The following is a 13,536-nucleotide window of genomic DNA, read 5'->3' as shown; positions in this document are numbered from 1 at the left end:
GAACCTACGTAACTGCCAGCGATAACGCTAGAACATTCGATGGCAAGAATATAAATGCCGACGCACTTCGCCGCTTGTCAGTAGTTGATCGACGGCGGACGCTCCGTTCACTGCTATCTGCGCAAGACTGCTACTGTAATCAGACTTTCCGTTTACCGGGCACAGGTTCCCCCTAATAAACAGTTGAATCCCAACATGAAGTCTCGTAACTTCGGCCACGTCACAACCCCGTGACATCTGGTGGAGATGGTGCTCCGTTGATTGATTGATTGATATGTGGGGTTTAACGTCCCAAAACCACTATATGATTATGGGAGACGCCGTAGTGGAGGGCTCCGCAAATTTTGACCACCTGGGGTTCTTTAAAGTGCACCCAAATCTGAGCATACGGGCCTACAACATTTCCGCCTCCATCGGAAGTGCAGCCGCCGCAGCCGGGATTCGAACCCGCGCCCTGCGGGTCAGCAGCCGAGTACCTTAGCCACTAGACCACCGCGGCGGGGCGATGGTGCTTCGTTCATGTACCAGACGCCCACGTCAAGCCGTGAACTAGCCCACATCGCGGAGAAGACAGCGACTCCAACTAGAAGCAGACAACAAGCCGCCGACAGCAAGCTCTAGCACCGGAGTACGGGCCCTTACAAGACAAGGTGTGGAAGACCGAGGTCATGACTTCGACTGAAGCGACAATGACAACCACAGCGTCCCAGCCTGCAATCGTCATGCATCAACTCAGGGAACCACCAACTTTCCATGCGTCATGTTTTGAAGACCCGGCAACCTGGCTAGAAACATACGACCGTGTGGCCACCCTCAACCATTGGGACAATGAAAAAAAAGCTACGTCGCGAGTACTTCTACTTGGAAGACAACGCAAGGACCTGGCTCGAAAATTGGGAGCCCTCGCTTCAAACGTGGGAGGTCTTCGGTGGCGCAATTCTGCAAACGTTCGCGAGCGTTGCTCGCAAGGAGATGGCCGCTGCTATACTAGAGACCCGGGTTCAGCTACCAAATGAAGATGTTGCTATTTTCACAGCGAATTGACCCGCCTATTTTGTCACGCTGACCCAGACATGCCTAAGGAGAAGAAAGTTCGTTTCTTCATGCGAGGTGTCAAACAGGAGCTCTTCGCGGGGCTGATGAAAAATCCGCCGACGCCCCGCCGCGGTGCTCCAGTGGCTAAGGTACTCGGCTGCTGACCCGCAGGTCGCGGGTTTGATTTCCGGCTGCGGCGGCTGCATTTCCGATGGAGGCGGAAATGTTGTAGGCCCGTGTACTCCGATTTGGGTGCACGTTAAAGAACCCCAGGAGGTCAAAATTTCCGGAGCCCTCCACTACGGCGTCTCTCATAATCATATGGTGGTTTTGGGACGTTAAACTCGACAAATCAGAAATCCACCGAACACCGCTCAAGAGTTTGTAGCCGAAGCGACCACTATCGAGAGGACCCCGGACATGCCCATCAGACAGTATAATTGTCGCCTGACTCCAGATTGCGCTGCTGCTCTAGCAATGGACTCCGGAGCCCTGCGAGAAACGATCCGAGCAATCGTGCGGGAAGAGGTGCACAAGCTGTGGCCTTCGGCGCAGCCTCAAGTGGATTCGATCGCCGACACTGTGCAAGAAGAAGTTCAGCAATTGCTTCGGCCCTAATAGAATACCTTGAAGGCAGGACCACTGAAGTCCCGAAGGTATTCAAGCGCACACTTGCGTCGTTCTTTCTGCGAAAGAGTCTTCTCCAAAAGAAAAACTTTTCACCGCTCCGAGCGAAGTGCCTCCTTGTGCTGCCTTCAGCTCTGCGGCCAGAACTCCTGCAGGCTCTGCACGACGATCCGATGGCAGGGCACCTCAGTGTCTCCCGCACGCTCGCGAGGATACAAGAAAGGTACTACTGGCCCGTCTTACCACCGACGTCACTCCTTATGTAAGGACATGCCGGAACTGTCAGCGACGCAAGACACCGCCAAAAAGGCCATTGGGATTTCTGCAGCCGATCGAACCACCTCGCCTACCATTTCAGCAGATTGGTATGGACCTACTGGGGCCGTTCCCGACGTCGGCTTTTGGAAACAAGTAGATCGTGGTAGCTACCGACTACCTCACCCGCTACGCCAGGACAAAATCCCCGCCCAAAAGCAGTGCATCCGAAGTAGCTAAGTTCTTCACCGAAAATAACGTCCCACGCCATGGCGCCCCGGAGGTCCTCATCACCAACTGAGGAACGGCATTTACTGCTGACCAAACTCGAAGGATCTTGGCGTACAGCCAGACAAACCACCGCCGGACGACAGCGTACCACCCACAGATTAACGGCCTCATCGAGTAGCTAAACAACACGATCGCCGACATGCTGGCAATGTATGTCGATGTCGAACACAAGACCTGGGACGCCATTCTTCCGTACGTGACCTTCGCATACAACACGGCGGTGCAAGAGACGATGCAGATATTTCCATACAAGTTGGTCTACGGAAGGAGCGCTGAAACGACGTTCGATGCCATGTTACCCAACGTCACCGACGAAGAAAACATCGATGTGAGTGAGTACCTTCAATGCGCCAAAGAAGCCCGACAACTCGCGCGTCTCCGTATCAAGAATCAACAGACGACCGACAGCCGCCGTTACAATCTTCGACGACGCTTCGTGGAATAATAGCCGGTGAACATGTTTGGGTGTGGACGCTGATACGCCGACGTGGACTGATTGGAAAGCTTCTGCGACGGTACTTCGGACCGTACAGGGTGGTTTGACGTCTCGGCCCACCTGATTACGAGGTTGTCCCCGATGGCATCACGATTGGTGGGTGATCGAAGTGAAATATTTCTCCCCAATAAAAAAAAACTTTTAGAAGCGAAATGACCACACCAGTATTTTCAGAGTTTAGTTTTTGAGTAAAAAAACATATTGCGTCTCTTAAGCGACCATCTGAAGTGACAGTGTCGTGCATTATGGGTCGCATTATCATTGTCGGCTTCACTGGCGTCTGTCGGGACAGGCAAATCGGCATTGTACATTTGCGAAATAGTCAGTTTGATGCAAAGCATAAAAATATCGGTTTCAAACTGGAACCTAACACTGGATGTTTTCGTAGAAGTCAAATATTTGAGCGGACGGGCTTTTCAGTGCTTGAAATAAAGTTTACGAAGGATGCGGCGCGAGCATGCTGGTATTAGAATTTAAGTAGCCTTCCTTGCAGCATGCAAATATGTCAAGGAAAAAAAGATGACCCACTGGACTTTTTCGTAGAAGTCAAATATTTTAGGGGACAGGCTTCTGATTGCTTGAAATACAGTTAACTAAGGATGCGGTGCGAGCATGCTGGTAGTGGAATTTAAGTAGCCTTCTTTGCAACATGCAAATATGCCATGTAAATAAAAAATGACCGAAAAAGATGAAAAAAAAGACAGATGCCACTCAGTCATGACGTTGACGAAGGCCGCAGTCAGCGTGTTCAGCACGAAAAACTATATTTGGGGTAACCTAGGCCCACAGAGAAACATAAAAATGACAACAATTGTCACTCGGGCCAAAAAAAAGTGGCTGATCTGCCCAGCCATCAACCCAGCCATATGATGGCAACACATCCCTTACTGTTTCAAGGAAACACGTGTACTGCTTATTTACTACAGTATCTTCTCTAGTGCAGTATACGTCTACGTGTTTTGCATGTGTCAGAGTGGCTTGAATCCGTCTTTATTGGCTAAAATTGTACGCTGCAATTACGTCGGGCTAGGATCAGGCATGAGTCCGACCTAAGAGAAGTGCACATGGCGTCGACGTGACGGCAACGTTGTCACGCTACGTGTTCATGAGCATTCGCGGCAAAGAAGTGCAGGCAGCAGCAGAGAGATGCCACAAAAAATGTGGGATAACGTGCCTGGCGTGCGTCGTGGTCTTCGCTTGTTTCGGTTGCCTCTCAGCTTGGCTGCTGGTAAGTATGAACACCGTCAACACTATGTTAAGTGCGTGTTGCTGTTGCCGCTGAAGTCTTAACCAACCTTTTTCGAATTGTGCTGTTCGGCGCAGAGGTCTTTTTTGAGCTCTTGACTTTGCGTACATTTTCGTGGATTGCTTCACACCAAAGGAAATTGTCTGGAATGCTTCGCAGCACGTTTGCGTGAAACTGTTTTTCTTGGCTCAAGAAATTGAGTCAACGTTAGCGTTGTTTGGTTTTCTTTGTGCCGCTACATGTATTATTAAGATTTTGTAAAAAGCACAGCTATGCTCAGCAGTATCGTTATCTGTGCCGTTCGCAAATTGCTTGAAGCTCGAACGAGCGCGATAAGAGAAGTGGGGAATCTAGCAAAACTTTTGCTAGCTAAAGCTAAGACGTAATCTTTGAGTAAACACTACTGCCTCGTTAACGGCTTGCACGACACATAAAATTGCTTTGGTTTTGCTGCGGCTACTGCTTCTGGCTGTTTTTCATGAAAGAGCGATGTAAAGTGTGCAGGAGAAAATTATTGCGAAGGTAGGAAAAAAAACGTAGCCAACATTTTTCTTTTGTTATTTCAGTTCATGCCGGAGTCAAGGGCTGAGGCAGCTACTGCCGTGTCGCGTTGTGCACTGTATGTGTTGTGTGCGTTTATTGCAGTCTTATTCTGCTGCGGTTATTGTTAAATTGTTGCCGATATGTTTATTTCTTGTGTATAATTTACAATCATATTACGGCAGTTGTATTTTCGCGTTTCGCACTGCAATAAACCTCTCTTTATATCTGCGTTTATGAAACATTAACAAAGTGGGCTCGTTCTTACCAAGGAGGAATAAAAAAAAAATGCTGGAGTGGAAATGATTGCGCACAAGTGAAGCAGCTCCTCCGGCAAGGTGGCGGCTGCGGTGGCCATCTTACTAGGGGCATGATAAAGTATCACCATTTAGTGAACGAATATGAAAGTTTTTTGTACATATAACTTGTACATGCACGAACGAAACATCGGAAACAAGTAAAGACTGTGCATACATCTTACAAATCAGCACTAAAATCTAATTGATCACTGATATTCAAATGTTATAAGTCAAGTGAAAATTAAAGTGAATAAAATTAATTACATTTGACAGAATACCACATATGCATGCGTGATAGAGTGGGCGCATTACTAGTAGAGAACAACTGGAGACTTCAGCTGTCCCTCACTTACTCTGAAGAAGCGTGTGTGCCATCGTCGAAGGAAAGCCTCTTCGCTGTGCGTTTCTAATCGCTGATCGAGGTAATTCCACACAATGAGTCGTATTTTCTGGAGTGTGGGGTAGGCGCCTCTAAGAGGCTTGGGCCGCATTTCCGCTAAACAGCGTCACTGCCACAGTACGTACAAGGTCGCTGTAGAGGCCACTCTTGCAAGCAGCCCACGTTCTGCTCGCATGCGCACTGTATGAAAGCCAAAGAGGTGCTGCACCATGTGCCAGACGCCTTTCGCCTCCGAGAACTGAAACACAGCATGCTGGGCCGTCTATGTTTTGCCGCAGTTTGGACAGCGTGTATTTGGAACGACTCCCCAATGTGCTAACCAGTCACGCGTAGGCAATGCCCTGCATCTCCTCAACCAGTCAAATTCGCGCACCTGGTTCGGTACCTGATTGAGATGCCATCGTTTAAATTTTTACGGGCAGGATGTTTTTTCTTCCCCTTTTCTCAGTGTGCTACTTGTCACCATTTCGCTTATTTCCGGTGATGAAACATCTTCCAGACTTCATAAACCTATCTTTTTTACTGTTTGTTTTAAGCCACTGACAGCTCTGTAAAATTTAAGCGGAATTTCTGCTCGTGGTCCGATGTATAGATTGACGATAAAAGTTCCTTTTAGTGTACTGCTCCAGTGCATCGAGTCTGTACCCGGGGTTGTTTTCATCAACGAAAAGCTTCTGTGTTCTTTTTGCAGCCAGCGCTGTCGTTAATGTTGGTATGTCTGGGAGACTCAGCGTTTCACGGTTCGTGGGAAGCTGTAAAAATTTCCTTTGTACTTTTGCTGGTTTTCGTTCCCAGAGGAAGGCTCCCGCAATGGAGGCGAGGCGTCCTGCTACATGGCGAGGTAGAAGGGCAATGTGTGCTAAGTAAAGCGCAAAAGCGCATACCTGTGTCTTAAAAACTGTTGCTTTTGCCGTTAGTGACAGGTTAAAATGTGTGGCTGCTGATATGACATTGGTTGATCATCTAAGTACGTCATCCCAGGTCCTTTTTGATACACCTCCTTCTTCAAAGTAATTGCCTAACACCTTAACAGCTTGAACGTATTCGACGTCTCCTGGCAACTGTTATCTGAAGCCTCCAAAGCGCAATAGCTTACATTTGGTGGTGTTTAAAAGAGTGGTTAAAAACTGAGCGTTTCCCTCGCACGCCCACCGAGTTTAATGTGGGAACTTTTTTCGGGTCACGTAGTGCTCTAAATGCGTATTAAATTTACTAGTTTTCCTTAGCGAGCCTCTAATTGGAGGCAAAGTTCTTTGAACCATCAGTCATCCATAGTCGTTTCTTTGTGTTATTTCGCCAGGAACAACTATCTTTGAATATAGAACTAACGTAGCACTTACATAACATATCAAAACCACTTGATCTTTAAGTGGGTACTATCAGAAATTAGCATGTTTCTGCCATCTTGGCAGTGGCAAAAGCTGGCTTCACTTCTGCTGGCAAGGCATTGCGGGAGCTTCCACTCGAGCAATTTTTCTTTAATCCTCTAATGTGCTTCCGAAGATCATCATTTGAAATTATAGTTTTTGCTTATTCAATGATTCTCATGTTTTAATTAAACTGTGTGCATAGATACATATTAACATTGCGTGCTTGCCACTGTAGCAGTGCAGCTTACACGAAGCTCATCGATGCATGCAAACGACGCGTTCAAAAAAATAAATTACGGCCTCAGAGATGAGCATGCACGTAGAAGTGGTCTACGTGCGTGCTCATTCTATTTACTACGAAATGATAATAATTCTAGTTACTGCGAAATGACCTTCGAGTCAGTCTTTTCTGCAATCTGCCATCTCCGAGGCTGCAAAGTTTCCCCAAACCCCTTTGGTGCGCTGCGAACCCAAATCAGGACGCAAGCTGGAAGCAGTCATGAGGCAAGCGAGCGCAGAACTCAAAACTACAGCTGATAGACGAAACCTCGTGATAATTTCAGGCTGATTAATTGATGTTTTAATTGAAGATACAGCAGGACTAGCAACAACGCTGGCGCAAGGCGTCGATGACATGCGTGCCACTTCTCCTCAGGTACAGGTAGTGATGTGCACGATACCGGAGGTACCAGTCCGTGATAGGAACCTGCAAAGAGCGGTTGTCAACGCAAACCAAAAGATATGGCGGATGAGTCGAGAGAAAGACTTTGAGGTGGTGGAAATAAATGGAGAGGTGCGTAGCTGGGGTGGTTTTCAACGAGACAGAAATCACTTCGATGGGCGGCTAGGGCATAAGGTGGGTTGGCGACTTGCAGGATGCGCAGTAGCTTTTTTGGGGGGCAAGCGGGCTCTTCGGGTGGCAGGATAGGTAATAACAAGGAAAACAACCAGGGAGACTCTTTGACAAGTGATATGGACAGATACGATTTCAAAGTGGCACCAGTAAGGTACAGTCCGGGGCAGAAATAGACGTAGCCACGAGCGCCGAGCCATTCAGACATAGGGTACAATAACATGCAGGGTGGTAGCAACAGGCTGAAGTGGGAAGAGATAGAAGAACAGCTAAAGGAGGAGAGGCCGATGGTATACGGTTTTGTAGAAACACATCTCAGGGACATGAAACAACTTCCTAACAATGTGGACTACGCACGGGTATATTGTAATAGAACAGAAGGCAGCAAGAAGGGGGTGGTATTGGGGCATTCATTTCTAACAGTACAGACTGGCAAAGAGTCAAGCAGGAGTGCAAGGAACATGTATGGCTGAAAGAGAAAGTGGCAGGGCAAATGACACTCCCTGGTTTTGTGTACAGGTGGACGGGAGCAAAGGCCAGAGAGGAAAACCAGGCAATGGTAGAGTGTATATCAAATGGCATTCAGGAGTTGGGAGGAGAGTGCGAGATAATTATACTAGCATATAAGAATGCACACATAGAATATATTGATGGGTATACCAACCCGACGGGCAAAATGATCATGGATATGTGTGAAAGACTTGATTTGATCATTTGCAACAGTACCGAGAAATGTGAAGGGCAAATAACATGGGAAGTAAGAAGGCTGCAGTCGACGATAGATTACGCACTTATGTTACAAACGATGTATGACAAGCTCAGGGGAATGCACATAGATGAAGGTGGCTCCAGAAGTCTGGGTAGTGATCACAAACGCATCAAGCTAAGTTTTGGAAGAGCAGTGAAAGTTGGAAGGAGACAAGATGAGCAACTACAGAAAAATTTTTATTCAGAAAGACGAATTGAATTAACCACTAAAAAAATTGAGAAAGTAATCACTGAGGATAATAAAACAGCGTGGTCATACACAAATCTAATTAGACTGTTTGAGCTAGATCTTGCTGAGGCACGTGACAAGTCACCCCGGAAAAGAAGACACAAACCGAAAAGCTGGTGGAATGAGGAAGGAAAGAGAGCCATAGCAAAACGTCAAGAAGCCTCTAGGGAACACAGACATGCTAAGCAACGGGGAGAACCGACAGATGGGGTTGAAAGAAAATGGGAAAGCTGTAGAAAGAATGCATCCCTTCTGATCAATGTAAAGATTAGAAGAAAAATAGCTCAGTGGCTGGCAGAAGGACATAAAAAGATAAAAAGGCATCTGCAAAACATTTGAACCGTCGAAACTCCTTAAGAAATGAGACGAGCCTAGAGACGAGGTTTATAACTACAGCTCAAGGTGCTAGGCTTGAAGGGGACGAAGCTATTGAATATATAAGAACAAGGGTGACAGAAAATTTTCAACAAAAAAGAGCTTTAGGCACCACAATAGACAAGGTTGAATCAAGTGGCGCAATGGCTCCCTTTTCACAACAAGAGTGGGAAAGGAGAGAGAAAAGGGTTTCTAGTAGTACATCAACAGGCTCAGATGACATTCCAATTATGCTGATAAAGACATTAGGTCCGAAGTCTAAGCAGGCCTTAAGAGAGGCAGTGAGCAAAATAATAATCGAAGGAGAAGTTCTTAATGGATAGAAACTTAGCAGGATGAGCATGATCTATAAAGGAAAGGGGGGCAAAGCTTACATAAGCAACTACCGTCCTATAACAGTGACATCAGTGGTCTACAGGCTGGCGATGCAGATTATAGAGGAAAGACTGCAGGCATGGATAGAGGATAAGGGGTTGCTGGGGGAACCGCAGAATGGGTTTCGGAAACACAGGGGGCTGGAAGACGATCTGTTTTCACTGACGCAGTGCATCGAAATAGCTGAAAAAGAACACAGACCCTTGTGGCTAGCATTCTTAGATATGAAGGGAGCGTACGATAGCATGGTTCAAGAGGAATAGTGGAGAATACTGGACACGCTAGGCGTGGAAAATGTAGTCACTAATCTTTTAAAGAATATATATAAAGGTAACAAGGTAATTATAAATTGGGGAAAACAGGTATCCAAGCCTGCAGAGGTAAAAATGCGGCTTAGAGAGGGGTGTTCCTTGTCACCCTAATTATTCAAGAGGTGCCTACAAGGATTAGAGGCCGAATTTGAGGGAAGTGGACTGGGCTTCAGCCTCTCTTTCGTCAAGCAAGGAAAACTCATTGAACAGCTACTACCAGCATTGATGTACGCAGATGATATCGAGCTAATGGCCGACAATAAGGATGATTTGCAAAGATTGGTGGACATCTGCGGTAATGAGGGAGATACGTTAGATTTCAGATTCAGTAAGGAAAAATCAGCAGTCAAGATATTCAATGACAATGCAGGTAGTGATCTTAGAATACAGGAGGTCACGCTAGAGATAACAGATAAATACAATTATATGGGCGTATGAATAAGCAATGGGGCCGAGTACCTAGGGAACATGAATTATACGTGTCTACTAAAGGTAACAGGAATTCAGTGGTCATGAAAAACAGGGCACTGTGGAATTACAATCGGTATGATGTTGTGAGAGGATTATAGAGAGGGGTCATGATTCCTGGTCTGACGTTCGGCAATGCGGTCTTGTGCATGAGATCAGAAGTTCAAGCAAGATTAGAAATTAAGCAACGTGAAATAGGTAGGCTTGCCTTAGGAGCTCATGGGAATACACCCAATCAGGGAGTACAAGGTGATATGGGATGGACATCATTTGAGGGCAGGGAAGCTAGCAGCAAGATAAAATTTGAGAAGCGATTGAGAGAAATGGGGGAGGAGCGTTGGGCTAGGAAGGTATTCATCTACTTCTACATGAAGAATGTCGATACAAAATGGAGGAAGCGAACGAGAAAATTAACTAGTAAATACTTGCAAAACAGTGGGGGGCCAAACCAAAAAGAATTATCGGTTAAAAAGAAGGTGAAGGAAGCTGAGACCGATATGTGGAGAATAAGCATGATTAAGAAGTCCGCACTAGAGATCTATTGAACTTTTGGGCAGGTAATTGCCAAGGAAAGGATCTATGATACTACTCGGGGTAGTTCTTTACTGTTGAGGCCAAGACGGGAGTATTGCGAACCAAGACATACCGGATCAAATACGAAGGGTTAGACATGGTATGCAGTGCGTGTGGAAAGTAAGAGGAAACTGCCGAACGCTTAATAATGTTCTGTAAATAGCTTCACCCTACAGTTGAGGATGATGGCGCAGAGTTTTTCAAAGCACTGGGGTTTAGAGACAGGGAGGGCAAAATAGACTTCAAGCGGGTAGAATTGACTAGAAGAAGGTTGTCCGAATGGGGGCTAAAGTCAGGGCAAGAGTGAAAATTAAACCATTCACTGCAAAGTACCAGTCCTCAACTATACTATTTAAAGAAAAAAAGATAAATCTAGTGGTTAGTTCACTGAATATTATAGCTAGGTGGCGTTAGCCGCCGCCCGATGTAAAGGGTACAGCCACATCCATCCATCCATCCATCCATCCATCCTTCCATCCATCCATCCATCCATCCATCCATCCATCCATCCATCCATCCATCCATCCATCCATCCATCCATCCATCCATCCATCTGTAGTGCCATCATCACCATCATCATTTCTCAATCACCGCGCCGCGCCTCGCGCGCAGCTGATGCTAACTCGAGCTGCGCGAAGATTAGAACAAGCTAGCGCACTTGGTGTGTCGGACGTGGAAAGCCACGCGGCTCCGCTTCAGGCGTGGAATAAAGTGGCGAGAGAACGACACGACCTCGTTGGCCGCCGTCCCGTCTTCCTCTCTCGCTACATTGGTGACCCGGAGAACACGCCCTTCGCGGAGCGGCCCGCTGCCATGTTCCCGCAACTCTGCCCGCCAGTGCCGCCGTTCCAATCGACCTACCCCAAGGTATGGTTCATGCAGCTCGATGCCGTTCTTGCGTTGAATGGCATCACGGACCAGCCGTTGATTCACGCCATTCTTCATGACGCCTTTCTGGTAGAGTTGCGTCATATCTCTGCTACTTCCACCTCCAGCCAGCAGCCTTACGAAGACCTCTGCTCTGCGGTGTTTGCCAGCTATGGCCTCACGTACAGACCACTTGCAGGGACCCGCGACTTTCAGGTTTTCCCTGCGTCACAGCGTGCTGGACCCTCCGACCCGAAGCTCTCATCTGACCGCAACCTAACTTCCCCGACAACGTCTCCCTCCACCTTTGGTCCGGCCACTAGCACAGTGATTCTCGCACCCGATCACAGATCCGACGAGGTTCTTGAAGTCGTTCCTGCTGCCGACAACCTGTCCAGCACGAAATGCGTTTTTTCGAAGTCCTCGGCCGATGGTCCTTCTGGCACGCTCGCTGCCTGGACGTTTTCCACGAAAGCGACGGCACGCGACACCGTGGCCCCACCAGATTCCGTGACGACCACCCTGCCGCCCGCCTCGGAGCCTGGCACAGGTGACCTTTCGCCCGTTATTGACTTCCCGACTTCGAAGCTTTTGCCTTCAACAACGTCCGGTAAACGAGACTTAACCTCTCGGCTGGCCACTAGCGACGCGTGTCCTGCGCCCGACTGCCCATCCACCAAGGTTCTCGACATTTGGGCTGAATGCAACCAGTCAGCTACGAGGTTTATGTTCTCATCGTCCTCGACCGACGATGCTGCAGGCATGCTTACCACCAGCTCGTCTCGGCCGACCTCCATGGCTCACAACACGGCTGACACGTCAGGTTCTACGACGGCAACATCACCGAACGCCCTGGTGGCTACCACGACTATGGGCATTGTCACGCCCGCTATTCACCTCCCGGTTGCGGAACCTTCACCCTCCCCGATGTCCGAAGGCGACTATTGACCAGGCTCAATGCTCTGCACGTCCTGCCAGCAACGACCACCATCGTCCTCGCAGTTTCCTGCAGCTGAGGTTAAAGCCACCAGGCATCAACCACGGCCAAGCTTCCAAGACGCCGCGACTATGACTGACGCGCTTGAGGACGACGTGCCCGGTCGGCTTCAGGCAGGGCTCACCAGGCATACCACGCCTGCGGTGGAGCAATCTAGGGGGTGTTGGCTAGAGGCAGGCATAAAATATGCAGACCTTCACGCCAACCCTCGTGCGCGGACTACCGGAGGTCATTACACGAGCACAGGTGTCCTGTCCATTACTCCGGGCGAGCCCACGCTGACTGGGTTCCCCAACCACCATTCGCCGGAGCCTTTGCCTCCGGACGGCAACAACCAGACGTGCGTCCACAACGCCAGCTCGTGTGTCACAACCGCGACGACACTCATACCTCATACGTGTCTACCACCCATTACGCTACGTCGGCGATGACAACGTGCTTGGCGTCACACATTGTGGCAATTTTTGAGCCGCCCTGCAACGCAGCCACGAGTTGCAGTCACAGCCCTGAAGACGGCGAAAGCGCCTACTCGGCCTATCCGACGCAATGTCCCACCACTAGTCGTGTACCTGACTACCCACCGTACACTTGGCGGCACTGTTAGGACACGTTCCTGCGTGCGTCGGCACGTCTATCTATACCAGCACGTCAGACGCCGCTCGACTTTGAGGTCTGTGTTGCGTCGACCCCAACGTCAAAACCCGCACTGCCGACCCTTTGCCGACGTTAGCAGCATGACTTCGCGACACACGATCCATTCTCGGCCTGTCCGACCAGGTCATCGTGAGACCCGCTTGTCGGCAACCACAGCAACCCGGCACTTCCTTCTTCGTCCCTTGCGCTTCTTTCAGAGCCGCTCACTGGAGACACATGCTTACCGATGGCCCATAAACGTTGACAACCTGGACTTGCCAAATGAACACTTTATGGATTGTCGTTCATGTATATAGCTTTTGTCGCTCTCTTTCTTTTTTCATATGCCTTCAAATAGTGCAAAGCGCTAGGGGGGGGAGCCCTATAGTGCCATCATCATCATCATCATTTCTCAATCACCGTGCCACGCCTCACTCGCAGCTGATGCTAGTTCGAGCTGCGCGAGGATTAAAACGAGCTAGCTCACTTGCTGTGTCTGACGTGGAAAGCCACGCGGCTCCGCTTCAG

The sequence above is a fragment of the Rhipicephalus microplus genome, chromosome 6 (genome assembly GCF_043290135.1).
Source record: "Rhipicephalus microplus isolate Deutch F79 chromosome 6, USDA_Rmic, whole genome shotgun sequence".
Lineage (NCBI taxonomy): Eukaryota > Metazoa > Arthropoda > Arachnida > Ixodida > Ixodidae > Rhipicephalus > Rhipicephalus microplus.
Note: the sequence above shows the minus strand (reverse complement) of the source record.